The sequence below is a fragment of the Schistocerca piceifrons genome, chromosome X (genome assembly GCF_021461385.2).
Source record: "Schistocerca piceifrons isolate TAMUIC-IGC-003096 chromosome X, iqSchPice1.1, whole genome shotgun sequence".
NCBI lineage: Eukaryota > Metazoa > Arthropoda > Insecta > Orthoptera > Acrididae > Schistocerca > Schistocerca piceifrons.
In genome coordinates, this window is record NC_060149.1 from 876,654,454 (window position 1) to 876,668,592 (window position 14,139).

Below are 14,139 nucleotides of genomic sequence, written 5' to 3' on the forward strand. Positions count from 1 at the left end.
GGCACTGGAGACCATCAACCAATAAGCCAGAGAGCATACCGTGTGTCAGCAACGGAACGTCGAATAATTCGCGACGACGTAGAGAAAATGATGAAGAATGACATCATTAAGCCTTCGCAGAGCCCATGGTCGTCACCAGTGGTCCTCGTCAGGAAGAAGGATGGGAGTTGGCACTTTTTTGTTGATTACAGGAAGCTTAATAAGATAACTAAAAAGGACGTTTACCCTCTTCCACGAATTGACAATACACTAGATTGTCTGAAAGGGGCTAAGCTTTTCTCAACCATGGACATGTACTCGGGATACTGGCAAATCGAAGTAGATGAGGCTGATAGAGAGAAAACTGCATTAATCACCCCTGAGGGCCTGTATGAGTATAAAGTAATGCCGTTCGGTTTGTGTAATGCACCAGCAACTTTTGAACGGATGATGGATGATCTTCTACGTCACTTGAAGTGGACAATGTGTCTTTATTATTTAGATGACATTATAGTGTTCTCAGAGACATTTGATGAACATATAAAAAAACTGAGGGCCGTTCTTAAGTGTCTCCAACAAGGCAAACTGAAACTTAATCCAAGAAAGTGTCTCTTTGGAGCAAAAGAAATCAAAATACCTGCACACCTTGTGTCAAACGAAGGTGTGCGGCCAGACCCAGAAAAGGTGAGGTCTATAACGGAATTTCCTATTCCTAAAAGTTTTAGAGATGTGATAAGCTTCCTAGGATTATGTTCTTATTACCGTCGTTTTATCAAAAACTATTGTATCAAAGCCAAGCCAAGAGTTGTTAAAAGCTGATGCTAAATTTATCTGGGGTGGTGCTCAACAAGATTCTTTCGATGTGCTGCGAAAAGCTCTGATGACTGACCCTGTACTTGGTCTGTGTGATGAGAGAGCACCTACAACACTACACACAGATGCCAGTGGGTATGGGCTCGGTGCTGGTCTGGTGCAATTTCCGGATGGAAAAGAGAAGGTTATAGCCTATGTTTCTAGGACACTTACAAAAGCCTAGAGAAACTACTGAACTACAGAAAGAGAGTGTCTTGCTGTGATCTGGGCCATGCGCAAATTTCGACAGTATCTCTATGGAAGGCCATTCACAGTTGTTACAGACCATCATTCACTTTGTTGGTTGACAGGTCTTAAGGATCCAACAGGACGACTCGCCAGGTGGGCACTACGTCTTTAAGAGTATGACATTACCATAGTGTTCAAAAGTGGAAGAAAACACCAAGATGCCGACTGTCTCTCAAGAAACCCTGTGAAAGATCATCACGACTTTGATGAAGATAGTGACTGTCTCGCTGCACTCCAGGATCTCTCTGCTGAGCAGAAGAAGGACGCCAAGATATCTCAAATTATGATTGCCTTAAATCTGTCAGAGGATGTGAAAGGACAATTTAAGGTACTTAATGGATTACTTTGCAAGAAAAACTTTGATCTGTTTGGAAAGAGGTGGCTACCAGTGATTCCTAAACACATGCGCTTAGATGTTCTACAGAAATTCCATGACACACCTGAGGTCGGACATTTAGGATTTATTAAGACCTACGATAGAATCCGCAAGAGACTTTTCTGGCCAGGTTTATTTAGGAGTGTCCGTCACTATGTGCCGTATTGTAGAGAGTGCCAGAGGACAAAGTCAGTCCCTCAGAAACCACCTGGCCGACTCATACCATTTCCACCAGCCGAAACGCCTTTCCAGCGTATTGGGATTGACCTCCTCGGACGATATCCAACGTCTGCTAGTGGCAATAGATGGATTATTGTTTGCACTGATTATCTGACATGCTATGCCATTACAAAAGACACGAAAACAGCCGAAGCATCCGAGGTAGCCAAATTCATTGTATTGTATTAAAACATGGTGCCCCAAGGTCGTTAATTACGGATCGAGGGAAAGTCTTTCAATCGAATCTTGTGACAGAGATAAACCGTCGGTGCAACATTACTCATCACATGACGACTTCCTACCATCCGCAAACTAACGGGCTTACTGAACGCCTTAATAAGACCTTGGCCGACACGCTATCAATGTTCGTCAGTTTTGAGCAGAGCAACTAGGATGAGGTGCTACCTTTCGTGACGTTTGCCTACAACACCGCCAAACAAGACACCACAGGATTTACCCCATTTTTCCTGGTGCGTGGGCGTGAGACAACTACGACGATGGACACCGTATTTCCGTTACATCCTGATGACGTGGACGACAACTGCATCGACCAGGTGTTGACCAGAGCTGAGGAAGCTCGGCAGTTAGCTCCACTCCGTACGCTGCAGGCTCAAGAAACCGATCGGCGAAGATGTGACGCAAGCCACTGCTCTGTTGTCTACCAGCCTGGTGACCTCGTCTGGATCTTCACTCCTGTTCAGAAGGCTGGTCTCTCTGAGAAGCTCCTCAGGCGCTACTTTGGACCTTATAAGGTTGTAAGACAGTTGTCTGACGTTACTTAGGAAACTGAAGATTTCGACCCTGATGCAAGACGACGAAAGATCAGAGATACGGTCCACGTCCTTCGAATGAAGCCCTACAAGGATCCTGCCATCCAGGGTAAATTCGAAGCTCCGGCGACTGGCAACAAGCGGAATGGTGATGAAGAGCATAGCGGCAAAAATAGTTCTAAGAAGATCACCGCCAGGGCGAGTATCAGTCATCGGGAGTTGGAGTACGCACGAACGATGACTCGTTCCCGGACAAGGACGATGTAACACCGAGACGCTGTTGTCTTAAGGAGGGAGCAACGTCGCAGTAGAATCTGAGTACTTCCGTGGTGTAGTGGTTATGATACTAAACTGTTGAATGGAGTGTCGTGAATTCACCTGGACTGTATCATTTTAATTTCTATATTCGGTTCAAATACATTCTAGAAGTATCCATAAATGTCAAGAATCATTGTACTGGAATGTTCTGTAGCTGTATATGTGGTGTCACCGCCAGACACCACACTTGCTAGGTGGTAGCCTTTAAATCGGCCGCGGTCCGCTAGTATATGTCGGACCCGCGTGTCGCCACTATCAGTGATTGCAGACCGAGCGCCGCCACACGGCAGGTCTAGAGAGACTTCCTAGCACTCGCCCCAGTTGTACAGCCGACTTTGCTAGCGATGGTTCACTGACAAATTACGCTCTCATTTGCCGAGACGATAGTTAGCATAGCCTTCAGCTACGTCATTTGCTACGACCTAGCAAGGCGCCATTATCATTTGCTATTTATCTTGTGATGCATGTACCGTCAGACCGATGTTCACCAATTTTGGATTAAAGTTAAGTATTCCCGCAGCTACGTACGTTCTTTGCTACTATAACTTCCTTTACCTCTTCCAGACCTCACGCCAGCCCTAACCTTCGTTAAGTGAAGTTAGTGTTTGTCATTCATCTAATTACACCTTCTTCTACGTGACAAATGCTTGAAGTTTAGTTCTATAACATCATCAAACATGATGAGTAAAATTGTACAGAAACCTATGAAGCAATTTTTTTTTTTTTTTTGGTGAACTGACATGCATTTCGCAGACCCCTTAAAGCCAGTTCACACTGGCCATCACAGCACCATGTCATGGTATAATCACGCTGTCTGTCATGTCAAGCCAATTCAAGTCATCTGAAGTCAACTCGTATGGCTCTCCTCAACTGTTTTCAGTCTATGACAAACAACCTTGTTGATAATAAATAACAAAAAATAACGAAGAATAAATAACAAAGATGTAGAATGACAATTGTTGTCAACCCCTTAAACAGTGACCCAACAGAAGTCGAATGAAGCAAAGTATGGAAGATGATAGCATGGTTGTGTACTGAGAGGAAATGAGCTTGGGGAGTCATGTGAGGCGCGCGGGATTAGCCGAGCGGTCTCAGGCGCTGCAGTCATGGACTGTGCGGCTGGTCCCGGCGGAGGTTCGAGTCCTCCCTCGGGCATGGGTGTGTGTGTTTATCCTTAGGATAATTTAGATTAAGTAGTGTGTAAGCTTAGGGACTAATGACCTTAGCAGTTAAGTCCCATAAGATTTCACACACATTTGAACATTTTTTTGAGTCATGTGATAAATAATAGATGATGAAGCCAGGCATCAAAACTTTTGTTAAATGATGGCCAGTGTGAAGGCCGCCATTCTGAATGCTTTGTGGAAGGTTTTGAAGTGCCATGTCATGACGTGACATGACGTGATGGCCAGTGTGAATGGGCCTTAGCTGGTCATTGCTGATATATGAGGTATTTTTCAAAGTGGAGGCGTTTTTTTCAAACTGCTATGTAATTCACCAAGCTATACTATATTTTCAAATTAATAAAGTAAGTAGTGTCATGGAAAATCCTCCACTGCCCATTCTAAAGTGTCGTAGACAATGAACACCCTTGGATAGGTCTATTAAAATTGTTTTGTGTTTAAAGATTACAAGAAAAATTGAATCTGAGGTATGATATCTACATCTACATCTACATCTACATGGATACTCTGCAAATCACATTTAAGTGCCTGGCAGAGGGTTCATCGAACCACCTTCACAATTCTCCATTATTCCAATCTCGTATAGCGCGCGGGAAGAATGAACACCTCTATCTTTCCGTACGAGCTCTAATTTCCGTTATTTTATCTTGGTGATCGTTCCTCCCAATGTAAGTCGGTGTCAACAAAATATATTCGCATTCGGAGGAGAAAGTTGGTGATTGGAATTTCGTGAGAAGATTCCGTCGCAACAAAAAACGCCTTTCTTTTAATGATGTCCAGCCCAAATACTGTATCATTTCTGTGACACTCTCTCCCATATCTTGCGCTAATACTAAATGGGATGCCTTTCTTTGAACTTTTCGATGTACTCAGTCAGTCCTATCTGGTAAGGATCCCACACCACGCAACAGTAGTCTAAAAGAGGGCGGACAAGCATAGTGTAGGCAGTCTCCTTAGTAGGTCTGTTACATTTTCTAAGTGTCTGCCAATAAAACGCAGTCTTTGGTTAGCCTTCTCCACAACATTTTCTATGTGTTCCTTCCAATTTAAATTGTTCGTAATTTTAATACCTAGGTATTTAGATGAATTTACGGCTTTTAGATTAGACTGATTTATCGTGTAACCGAAGTTTAACGCGTTCCTTTTAGCACTCATGTGGATGACCTCAAACTTTTCGTTATTTAAGGCCAACTGCCACTTTTCGCACCATTCCGTTATTTCTTCTAAATCGTTTTGCAGTTTGTTCTCATCTTCTGATGATTTATTAGTCGATAAACGACAGCGTCATCTGCAAACAACGGAAGATGGCTGCTCAGATTGCCTCCCAAATCGTTAATATAGATAAGGAACAGCAAAGGGCCTATAACACTACCTTGGGGAACGCCAGAAATCACTTCTGTTTACTCGATGACTTTCCGTCAATTACAACGAACTGTGACCTCTCTGCCAGGAAATCACAGATCCAATCATATAGCTGAGACGATATTCCATAAGCACGCAATTTCACTACGAGCTGCTTATGTGGCACAGTGTCAAAAGCCTTCCGGAAATCCAAAACTACGGAATCGATCTGAAATCCCTTGTCAATAGCACTCGGGGCTTCATGTGAATAAAGAACTGGTTGTGTTTCACAAGAACGATGTTTTCTAAACTCATGTTGACTGTGTGTCAATAGACCGTTTTCTTCGAGGTAATTCATTATGTTCGAACACAATATATGTTCTAAAATCCTGCTGCATATCGACGTTAACGATATGGGCCGGTAATTTAGTGGATTATTCTACTACCTTTCTTGAATATTGGTGTGACCTGTGCAACTTTCCAGTCTTTGGGTACGGATCTTTCGTCGAGAGAACGGTTGTATACGATTGTTAAGTATGGAGCTAATGCATCAGCATATTCCGAAAGGAACCTAATTGGTATACAGTCTGGACCAGAAGACTTGCTTTTATTAAGTGATTTAAGTTGCTTCACTACTCCGAGGATATTTACTTCTACGTTACTCATGTTGGCAGCTGTTCTCGATTCGAATTCAGGAATAAATACTTCGTCTTCTCTTGTGAAGGCATTTCGGAAGGCTGTGTTTAGTAACTCTGCTTTGGCGGCACTGTCTTCGATGGTATCTCCACTGCTATCGTTCAGAGAAGCAAAAGTGAACTGAAACATATGAATTATGAGTATCATCAAATTGTCAACAGTTGATAGCATTCGCTGTGTGTTGACAATACTGAGAACAGTTTTCAACCGCACCCTTTAATATTTCTAGTACTGATAATATGTCAATATTTGTCTTGTGTAGGGGGAATTATCTAGTAAACGTGGACCTAGAAACGATGAAGAGGCTTCATCCTGCCATAGCCCTCAGTGGTTCACAACCCCACAACAGGCCACAGCGGTCCGCCCACTCTACCGCCGCCCCACACTGAACCCAGGGTTATTGTGCGGTTCAGTCCCCAGTGGACCCCTCCCCCTCCCGCCCCCACCCCTCTCCCCGACAGTAACGTCTCATACCAGACGAGTGTAACTCCAAATGTTTGCATGGTAGAGTAATCATGCTTTACGTGTATGTGGAGACAGTGCTTGCGCAGCAATTGCCGACATAGTGTAACTGAGGCGGAATAAGGGGAACAAGTCCGCATTCGCCGAGGCAGATGGAAAACTGCCTTAAAAATCATCTACAGGCTGGCTGACACACCAGTGGTCGACTCTAATCCGCTGGGCGGATTCGTGCTGGGGACCAGCATGCCTTCCCACTCAGGAAGCAGCGCGTTAGGCTCCGCAGCTAGCAGGGAGGGCATATTTGCCTTCATATACTTGCTATAGTGACAGTTTGACAATGTTATCGAATGTGTGAAGGCGCTTCTTTTTTCGTCGTGTGCACACAACAGTTGTTTCAAACAGAAAACGTTACAATACTTTTGTGAATAGCACAGCATCAGGAAGGCATTTTCAGACGTTTTTCCAGTGTTAAACTCATATTTGATCCAGGAATACTATGCATTTTGCCTCATTAATGTATCTTCAATTTCGTTACACATTTCGGATAACCAAGAAGAGAAGTACGTGACATGAAAAGGCTGGTTTCGTGATCCAGCACTTTCTTTAATATGGACTAACAAAACTGATGTTCGCTCTATGTCCTCTTCCCAAAAATGCTGAGAACATACTTTGGTACATTTGGTCAGTTTCCACTCTCTCCTTTGTACAGAATTCACTCAGAGAACTTTTCGAATTGTACTGACAGGAAATCTAAAATCAAATGACAGAAATAGAACCACAACAGTAAAAGTAAATGGTGAACCAAAATTGATCTGTATATAAAAGAATATATCGGTTGAACATGTCCACTTACAAACGAAATGCGATACCTTTACACTTAAGAGTTTAGACTGTAATCAAAATGATTAGGGCACCCATAAATGGTGAAAGCTGGCACTTTTGATTAAAACACTTAACACCAGAAGCTTTGGCAACTAACATGGCAGACATCGGATTCAAGTCTGGGATGTCATGACAACTCTCCCTACTATAACTCCATACAAATGGCATTTGCATTGTTTATGTTTTCAGTCGGTAACTGTGCATATCATTCCCAAGATTCAATTTTTCAAGTAGTCTTTCAAAGGAGAATAGTTTTAATAGGATTACACAGCGGTAGTCATTGAATTTACCACTTTAGGATGATCCACTATGGTATTTCTTTCTTTATTAATTTGCCAATTAGCTTGCTGAATGATATGTAGAAGGAGGTTTGTAGTTCGAGAAGTACGTAGTATACATATGGAGTAGTAAGATATCTGCAAAATACATGCAACCTCACCACATTATCTTAAAATATAAAATATATTTTACATTAGTTACCTGAATACACTACTTGAGGTCAGATAAAACTAATTCACATTTTTCAATAACTATTTTTTAATTGTTTGCTGATATTACAGCACTAAACTTCAATAATTCGAATGACCTATCTGTCACCAGAGATCTCTCATCCACTATGATTACCTTTCTTATTGATGAATTTTGCTTCTCTAATTTATGTCATATGAAAATAAACAACTTTTGTAAGACTCATCCGAAAATAGTTTATGAAATCTATTGGTTCCATTGTTTGGATTTTAGTCAGTAAATTAACATATAAAAAGTAGTTCCTTTTTCAGCTATTCCCAGATCCATTTCTTTATTTTCTGTTATTTGCCAGCTATAGCTAAAATAACTGTGGCATATGATTTTCTTTTGGGTTTTTGACATCCGATCCTTGTAAAATCGTATTACCAAGTGACAATATTATTGATGGTGTGAAAATCGCTTCAATATATTGAAGGTTTGAAAGGCTACTGCTGTCAACAAATACTGGATGTCAGCAGGTCCCTTACTGCGTATTGACAAGTAGCCAGAGCCATTCATCATGACTCTTAAATGTTTGACTGTATGCCACTGTTTCCCTACAACTGAAAATATTAGATGGATTTGGAAGTCTTTAGGACTTCCAGTAGCATTCTATCGTTCGTCATGAACTTCCCTGTTATTGTGAGTCAATGTAAAAAATTGCTAAACATGTAAATATAAAATGCCCACTCACATCAATGTGACCACCTGTCAAAAGCCTGGACTCTAGTGCTGTCGCCAGCTGCACTACATTTTCCGGTTGAGGATCCATTTCGTGAACAACCTGATCAAGGTGGTCACGCATTTCTCGATTAGGTTCGAATCCATGGCGTTTAGTGGCCTGAGGAGTACGACAAACTCATCTTGGTATTTTGCGAATAATGCATATAGACTGAGCTTTGTGACATGGTGCTTTGTTCTGCTGGTAGATCCAATTGTGTCGAGGAAAAACAAACTTCATGTAGGGGTGGACGTGGTCCCCAAGGATAGATGCATACTTGCTTTGATACAGTGTGCCATCCAGAATGACGAGATCACCCAGGGAATCCCACTAAAACAGTCCCCAGACCATAACTCTCCCTCCTCAGGACAGGACCCTTCCGAAGATTGTTGCAGGGTGTTTGCTTTCAGACGTTTCACGTCTGATGGAGCATAAAACGTGATTCATCTGAAAAGACCACATGTCGCCACTCAACGGACGTCCAGTTGGCGTGCAAATTACAGCCTTCATCACCAATGAACTGCAGGCAGCATGGGTGCATGAGCTAGGTGTCTGCTGTGGAGGCCCATATGCAGCAACGTCCACTGAACAGTCACTGAGGACACACTGTTGTCAGCCCCTTTGTACATCTGGTATGTCAGTTGCTCAGCAGTTGCTTGTCTGTTCTCCAATACACATTGCTGCAGCTGTTGTTCACCCTCTGTCATCTAGGGCCAGTGGAGCACCACAGTTTCCTTAGTGTCGGTTTTGGATAGCGACATATTGCCATGCACACCCCTATACTTTGACCAAAGTGGCATGCAAACAGTTTGCAACTTTGGAGTTTTGGAAATACTTCCATCCTTGGCTCAGAAGCCAATGATCATGTCCTTTTGGACATCAGATAAATTGCCCCATTACTGCATTATGACAGTGACTGCACTGTTGTCCACATCCCCCAACATGCTTTATATATTCTCCACTTCTGGTGCTGCAACCTGGCATCTGCGTGTAGTTACTGCACATTGACATCGAATGTAGGCAATATGACTGGACTGTGTGTAAAATATTTGCAAATTCCAGAAGTTTCCTGCCTGGCAGCAAAATAATATGCACAAATCTCATACAGGACTACTGTCTCAGTTAAGTACACTGCATCTAGTTAGCAGGTACATACTATAAAGTAGTATCATTAACAAATTTTCTGATTAATAAACACAGGTTATCAATAGTTCTGAGCTTTGTTTTGTAAGAAATTGTGCTTAATTTCCTCTACACATATGCATCTACTGCTATTCACAAAACTAATATGAGCTGTGTGCTCCCCCAATATACATCTAGCTCAGTTCCTAGGTACATTCTTGATACAGTTCACTTAAATAGATTTCTTTCATTTTTATTGTGATATTGAAACGATGCTTCATGTTTTGATTTTAGTGTTAAGCATATCAAGATGGCACCTGTGTCTCACTCAGGCACTGGCTATGCCAATTCATGAATGAGACCCGTATGCTGTCTCAAAAGAGTTAACTTTGAAATCATGATATTAAGTACAATTTCAATGCCTCAATAAAAATGGAAAAAAACAACTTAAGTGAATTGGAACATGAGTTATCTAAGAACTGAGCTATGTGGAGCCTTGCTTGGGCACTGCCTATGATAGTGCATGAGTGACACTCAGGTATTGTCTCGAATGTGTTAAAATGATAAACATATATAATTGACTACCTTCTTAAATCACTATCAATACCTTTTAAATCATGTGTGTCTGCTGGTGACAATCACACACAACTTGTATTCTTATTTTTTATTCGCTACATAAAAGCCTTTGTTTGACTTAGACAATAATATACAGTTCGACAAACTAAAAACGTGGCAAAGAGGTGTATAAGAGGTGTATAAGCTGTGACGCTTGTGTTTCTGGTTGCCTGAAGAGAACTGCAGCAAAGGTAGTTAAAATGCCAGTTTTATAATTGTCTTAATGCTTTGTAATGACATGGACTAGCATATAAAAGAGTTTTATTGAATATGAAACTGACTATGAAAGTTTGCATACACACAAGTAAGTTCCAAGTTATTTAAACTGTCTGTGTGGATACCACAGTTTCAACAATTTCAGGGATGAATATTTTCTCGTCATTTGGGTGCCCTATTCCATGAACTGAGTTTCCGAAAAATTCCATTCTCTGGATTTATTTCAAGTATGTTAATGTTTCTTGATTCAATTTTAAGTTTTGATTCCAATTATGAAACCTGCATCACTCTAAAATCATCATCGCTAACAACATTCTCTAGTTCCAGGCATATTTCATTAGCTTTTCATGATGGTTTAAAGAAAAAGTTGGACTATTTAGAAGAACAAAAAGTCAAATCACCACTTCCTCCTGTCGACTGTGCAATCCTATTAGTTGTTATTCATAAATCTACTGGAGTTTGTTGTGATTCTGAATCCATAATCAAGGCATAGTCACAAGTCGATTCATATACCATTCCAGGGCAAGAAGCAGTAACTTCTTTTTTATGCCACAGGCAGAACTTTTCTGGACTCAATTCGTCTGAGGCAAATTTGCGATTTACTCTCACTACTAAGTGCATTTTGTTTCAGATTATATATAAAATGGAGTGTCGCGGTACAACAAAGAGTGTTAATAACTTTAATGACTTTGTACTTCATGAAATGCATTCACAGTTGCTAATATGGACAACCATCAGCTGTATAATGGAATGATAACAATGAAAATTTGTGCCAGACAGGGTCTCGAACCAGTATTTCCTACTTATCGCGAGCGGTCGCCTTAAAATTTGACAATCTGAGCACGACTCAGAGCTAGACCCACACTGCCATATGTCGTCAACCATGTCACACATAGAGGAATGAAATGTGTCATATGAGTGTGGAAAAGCTTTATTTCCACGTTGCAGCTCATTTCTAATTCTCTCCATAATTATATTAATCATGGGGAATACACAGAAACAACGTACCAGCATTACATGAAACATTTTGTTACACAAAATGTTCAGAATACCTTCTTGCTTACATTTGTTAGAATGTATAGTAAGTTGTAATTCTTAGGTTCGCTGCTAGTTTTTGTTGTTCCACCTGATCGAAGGCAATGTTGACATGTGACTCACTTCATTCCTCATGTTCACATGTGACTAACTTCATTGCTCGTGCTGACACTTGACTAAATTCATTACTCTACTAGCATTAAGTGCGTAGCATCAGCTGTTTAGTGTTCATTATGGAGTGTGCAAACAAGTAGCATCAACTGTGTACTGTTAATCACGGATTTGATTTTCAGTAATGTTCAGTGGAAGAGTACTCAAATGTGAAGTTGACAGATTACCATTTGGTGTACGGACTAGCAGTTGGTAATTGCCGTGGTGCTTAACGTTTACATCAGGAGAGATTTTCAGAACGACTATGTCCTGACAGGAGGACATTTTAAGCAATTTAACGTCATTTTAGGCAGCACAGAACATTTAAGCCCACTACTCACCACTGAGGGAGGCCTAGACAGATGAGGAGAAACTTCTTTGTGCAGCTGACGACAACGCCAGTGTCAATGTAAGACAATTAGCTGTAACAAGTAAAGCTGACCGCATGACTGTCTGGAAAAGTGCTACATGAGAACTTGTTGTATCTGTATCATGTACAGTCGGTGAGAGAATTCGCAAGACGCCTCGCCTTATCGTTATGCTGAACTGCACAGCGTTACTGTCTGTTAATACTGTGTAAGACGAAAGAACACAAAGTGCTACCAACATGTTGTCTACAGGCGAGAAGTCAAAAAACTATCGGAACACTGTCAGACTGTTTTGCTTAATATGGGAGACTATCGTTATTTCAATAGTACTTCGCTTGTCTCACACGATTTTGATTCAAACGATAAATTTCTTGCCGGTCGCTGTGGCCGAACGGCTTTAGGCGCTTCAGCCTGGAACCGCGCTGCTGCTACGCTTGCGGGTTCGAATCCTGCCTCGACCATGGATGTGTGTGATGTCCTTAGGCTAGTTAGGTATAGGTAGTTCTAAGTCTAGGGGACTGATGACCTTAGATGTTAAGTCCTTGGAGCCATTTGAATTTGATAAATTTCTTGCCAAATTATCATTTTATCCACCTAAAGCTGGACAGCTAACTAGCTTTGAATCTTCATTATCAAGCCTTGAATCGTTGTATGAACACATAATTGTAACTGGAAACATCAGCATATATTTTCTAAACGACGGTCCTTCTGTATCAAAATTCACACACACACACTTTCCTGCTCAAACCTTACACTGATTCCACACGGACATATTCATCATACAGAGGACTCTCTAATTTTTATCTATATATTCGCAACTAAATTTCCAAAGAGTAATTAGCACTGATCAAATTTCTGTGTCTGGCTTCTCTGCTCGTGATGTAATATTTATGACTTAGACGTTGAAATGCCGAAAGAACAAACCCCAAGTGGCAACCTTTAGAGATTTTAAGTGCATGAATACGCCTTAACTTACAGCTGACGCCTATGATATTTCTTGGCAGGCCACGGCAGGAAATAACTTCGACATAAATAACGTGGTATCTAACTTCACTAAGTGGCTCTACAATTTATATGAGAAACACTTCTAAAAACTACAAGATCAAGGAGAAAACCTGCACCATGGCTCACAGACCACCTCAAACACCTTCTGAATATCAGAGATGCTGCACACAGGACGTACAGCTGGCACCTGACTTCTGGTAGTCATCTCACCTACAAGCAACTACGCAGTCGAGTTAATCAATCTGTGAGGAATGCAAAGCTCGGGTATGCCCACTCGCTAACTGAGAACTTTCACAGAACCGGACATTTTGTGGAAAAATATGCGAAGTCTAGGAATGGAGAAACTCAAATCTTCAGCTGAACCTCTTGTTCCTATTGAGGATCTAAATGAGTATTTCGCCACGCTGATACATTTACTTGACCAATGCGCAAGCACACAAACCATCTCGCTTAAAGTATCAGTGGTTGGTACAAACGACAAATGTTTTCTGCAGCCAGTAAGTGCTAACATGTTCTGGAAGTCAGTTGCGAGGGGGCTTCAGAGCATGTAGTTCACAAACAGCTTACTAATTATTTAACATTCTTTTAGAAGAATACAAGTCAGTTTCCAGTACAATCACAGCACGACGACTACTCCTATGAAAGTGACTGACAGAATAAAACAAGCTATGGATAAACAACAGACGATTATTATGGTGCTTTTGGATTTCAACAAGGCTTTCGACACTGTCGACTCTGACATTCTTGACATTTTACTTGCTAAACTTACAAGCCAAATTTTTTCTTCACGTGCTGTACAGTGATTCCACTCATATCTTACATTTCGGAAACAGTGAGTAATGACTGGAACAAAAAGGTCACAATGGATAGATGTTGGATCAGAGATCCCACGAGAATCAGTGTTGGGCCCATTACTCTTCTCCTTATATGTTAATGTTGTGTCAACTATCCTCTCCTACTCCAAATGTCACCATACACTGACGACACTCAGTCGTATCTAAGTGCAAGTCCTGTCCGCAGCCATCCAGCATGTAAATACCAATTTACTTGCCCTGTCGAAAGGGTCACAGAG